This window comes from Hakea prostrata, chromosome 1 (genome assembly GCF_041222555.1).
Source record: "Hakea prostrata isolate BN-2017 chromosome 1, UWA_Hpros_2, whole genome shotgun sequence".
Classification (NCBI taxonomy): Eukaryota; Viridiplantae; Streptophyta; class Magnoliopsida; order Proteales; family Proteaceae; genus Hakea; species Hakea prostrata.
In genome coordinates, this window is record NC_142600.1 from 33,409,381 (window position 1) to 33,413,888 (window position 4,508).

A 4,508-nucleotide genomic window follows, 5' to 3' on the forward strand; every position below is an offset into this window, starting at 1 on the left:
TGAAGGTGTCAATGCCCCAAATAGGGGGCAAAGAATGGCCCCATCAATTAATTTTGACTTTTGGAATCAACCCAAAAGATAACCACAGGAGGGTTGATGGCATGAATTCTGAACTTGAACCATGAAAGGCAGAGAGAAAGCTCTTCTTATATAAGGTTATGGGATTGGTACCCGTCAATTTGGTTATGGATCAGAACGAAAGAAAAATCAGCCTAGGATCTTAGAATTTGAATCTGGTGAACAATGAAAGCGATAAAGAAAGCTCTTCTTATGGTCATGGGATTGGTACCTATCAATTTCGTTCGTAACTCAATTAAAAGTGGTGAGTCAAGTCAATAGGTGCCCTTCAAATATCATATTATTTTATTTTTCTGAAAAGTTCTTTGATTTTTTTTCTTTCTTTCAAATTTCCCCCCAATAGTAGGATGGAAAGCCAAGTGATGATATGAAAGGAATTTGGTAGTTAGTACGAGTTATTCAACTTTTTCCAACAATAATGGGAGGCCATGCGATGATAATGAAAGCTCAATAGCGCTTATTCACATCTTTCAAGATATATATGAAAGTTCCATTGTAATTATCTAGAAATTTTTGAATAAGAAAATGGAAATGAGCTTTGGAAAGCTTTTTAGGGGGAAGAAGGTTCTAAGAAATTGCCTTACTCATTTTTGTTGATTTAGCAATAGAGGAAGAAGTAGTAGCGGGTTATGTAACCGAATATTCAGGTACAAATTTGGTTATCTTACATCGCTTCTCGTTTTCAATTCTTTTATCAGGGTAATTGAAGAAGATGAAGTAAGTAGTTTGGCCGAGTAGTGGTCGATTGGTACCTTGTACAAGCTTTTCTGTAGAAGATCAGATGGAAATCATAAGCTTAGCTATCGTTGTGAATCTTCTGGTGGTGTTGCTATTTCTTTTTTCATCAGTAGAAATAGCCACGGCAGTTCCACCACCACTAGCCTTGCCGGGTTGCGACAGCAAATGTGGAGATATAGACATACCCTACCCTTTTGGCCTCAGGGAAGGTTGCTTCAGCGATCCTGACTACCAAATCACATGTGAGAATGGTAAACCCTACTATGGAATCAATTCCGAGGAGGTTCTTCAGATATCATTATTGAAAGCTCATGTCGTTCTGCGTCGCCCATCTTTTTCTGGTGAATGCTACTATAATAGAGGAAATCAATCACAAAAGATCTCTTATGGATATCCCGTGACTGTCGTGGCAGATTCACAAGCAGATTCACAAGCAGATTCACCATTCAGGTTATCAGCCACCCGCAATAAGCTCATAGGCATAGGTTGCAACACGGTTGCCTTGTTAACTTCAAATTTTAATGATGACGGAAATTTCACTAGTGGGTGCATATCATTGTGTGATAAGTTGCAAAGTGTGATCAATGGGTCTTGTTCTGGAATTGGTTGTTGCCAGACCTCAATACCTTTGGGTCTAAAAGAAATTGATGTGACCGTTGACTATCAAGTTAGAAACAGTTTCGAGTTGGAAGTTCAACCCTTGCAGCTTTGCCTTCATAGGTGATTATGAATCCTTCACCTTTGAATCATCATATCTTTCAAGAGAGGAATTTGACAGATCGAAGATCCCAGTTGTGTTGGACTGGGCAATTGGAAATAAGACATGCGGGCCAAACAGCTATTCCTCTAAATCAATCAATGCCCCTGGCTACAATTGTACCTGCAACGATGGTTTTGAAGGCAACCCTTATCTCCCTGTTCAAGGATGCCAAGGTAAGTATCTTACTTTTCTTGAGTCCTTACTCCTTAGTTTGTTGTTGTCGACTCGTTCATCTAGATTTCGTTACAGTAGCTAATAGCTTTTCTTCATTCTTGTGATGTGGTATGGTTTTGATGAAGACATAAATGAGTGTGAATCCACTAATAACTGCAATACCAATGCTATATGCAAAAATACCTATGGGAACTATACCTGCCAATGTCGAGAAGGCTACCGTGGCGATGGAACGGTACATGGTTCTGGCTGTACTAAAGACATGACAATTATAATTGTTGCAGGTAATTTTTATTTATTGATTTATGAAATCCTCCTTTGCAAAGGAATATTTTTATCGAATAAGCTTTGGCATGTAGGCCACCCAACTGTTTGACTAACTAATTTATCGAGTAAATTCAGATTTATTTTTCAATCTACTTTGACTTGAATTTGAAAATGTAAGGCTGCGTTTGTTACTGGAATAAAGGTGGGGTGAGAAAATTCTTCAAAAAGCAAACTTTTCCTTTTAATCCTAAAAGTGTAGTTTGTTTGGTTGCTTGGGATAGGAAAGTTAGAGACAAGTTTCCTCTGCTGATGTGACATGCTAACTTTCCCACCTCAAGCATTTTCAAAATCCCAAAAAATGTGTGCGACTTTGTGGAAAAGTGTGGAAAACTATAAGGTAGGACCCACAATTAACACTTTTCCACTAAATCCCTTTTTTTCCTTTCCATTCCTTCTCCCTCACCCCACTACACATGGGATTCACATGTCTTTTTTTTCCCCCCTTTTTTTTCCGACCCCACCTTTGCAAACAAATGTAGCTTATAAGAGATTCAAATCGTAAAATACCAAAGGAGGAAAGAGAACCAATCAAAAGACCTATTATTGCATTCAATCCCAATCCAAAATAGGTAGTTATTTGTTTATAAATCCTCAAATGTTAAAGATTACTTACTTTTATATATATATATCTAAATCTTACTTTATGCATGTAGGTACCAGTGCAAGTTTCGTGGGTTTATTTGTCTTTGTTTGGGTTTTGTATTGGGCAATTCAAAGAAGACGTAGACAAAGGGAAAAATTCTTCAATCAAAATGGAGGTCAGTTATTGCAGAAACAAATTGCTTCAAAGAAAGGGGAAAAAGATATTGCCAAAATTTTCTCTATTGAGGCATTAAAGAAGGCAACTAATAACTTCCATGAGAGTCAAATAATTGGCGAAGGTGGGTTTGGTAGAGTTTATAAGGGTACCTTATCCAGTGGCAAAGTAGTTGCCATTAAGAAATCCAAAATTGTGGGTACAGGCCAGATTATACAGTTTCATAAATGAGTTTGATATCCTCTCTCAAATCAATCATAGGCATGTGGTGAAGCTTTTGGGTTGTTGCTTAGAGATTGAAGTTCCATTATTGGTTTATGAATTCATTTCTAATGGAACCCTCTCTGAACATATCCATAGGAAGAATCAAACACCTAGTATTTCATGGGGAAATCGTTTAAGAATTGCTACAGAAACGGCCGATGCTCTAGCGTATTTGCACTCTTCACATGCAATACCTATCTTTCATAGAGATGTCAAGTCTTCAAATATATTACTGGATGATAAATATAGGGCTAAAGTATCTGATTTTGGAGCTTCGAGATTGGTTCCTTTGGATGAAACTCAAAAGATGACACAGATTCAAGGGACTCATGGATACTTAGACCCAGAATGCCTTCCTATAGGCCAGCTAACTGATAAAAGTGATGTTTATAGTTTTGGAGTTGTTCTGTTGGAGCTTTTGACTGGAAAGAAACCACTTTTATTTGAAGAATTTGGGGAGTGTACAACACTAGTGTCATATTTTTTATCTTCAATGAAAGATGGGAATCTTTTTAATATTATTGATGACATAATATTAATTGATGGGAAGAGAGAACAATTATTGGCAGTTGCTGAACTTGCAAGAGACTGCTTAAAGGATAAAAGGGAAGATAGGCCAACAATGAAGGAAGTTGCAAGAGATCTTGATTCTTTGAGGATGTTCTACGAACGATCTTCGGCACAACATAATCAAGAGACTGAACCTTTTCTAGGTGAACCATCGACAAGTCCTACTAATGCAATTGTTGAAATAGAGATGAGTTCTAGTGTAACTGATGATGAATTTAGCTTAGTGGCAAGGTAATCTTTTATTGACACATCATTATACTCTGTGTTTATGGATTTTCAGTCAATTTATTCTTGGATTTCTTCTATGTGCAGGTGAGAGAAAGGCAAGTGCTAGTGAGATTCAACGAAGGTGTGTGCTGCTCGATGGATTATATCCGGAGGCCTAATCTGTGTTGTTCTACTATTGAACATAACATTTCTTTATCATATGTTAAGGAGTTAGTTCATTTGGTAAAAACCAACACTTCGTAATTAAGTTGTTATAATTTTTTATTTGATTATTTTAGATAAAATTACAATCAGATTGAAGTGTGCATATGACTGTGATAATCAAATTTGTTCTAATCCTCAAATTATATATCTCTATTCAAAGTGAAAAGAAAATTGGCTTCGTTGTTTCTTCGTTGAAATTGTCATGCTTCCCTATTTCCTCAACATCTCCATGAGTCCCTCCTTTGCTTCCCTTTATACTATACAACTTTCTCCGTTCCCAAGCAAACTTTCCTTCCCCTCCTCTTCTTTTTCATCATAGTTAGTTCAAAGGTGGAAACATAATTTATTGACTCAAGTAGGCCATGAACTCCTCATCAAATTGGTTAGGTACGTCAACTATGGCTACTT

General features: G+C 37.0%; 1 pseudogene across 1 annotated transcript; it reads left to right on the forward strand.

Moving 5' to 3' along the window:
- Positions 1–620: 620 nt before the first annotated feature.
- Positions 621–4,218, forward strand: LOC149028789 (wall-associated receptor kinase 2-like; annotated as a pseudogene). The gene is made up of 4 exons (XR_016170554.1): positions 621–1,749; positions 1,876–2,034; positions 2,731–3,899; positions 3,981–4,218. The product of XR_016170554.1 is annotated as a wall-associated receptor kinase 2-like (transcript).
- The last annotated feature ends 290 nt before the right edge of the window (positions 4,219–4,508 follow it).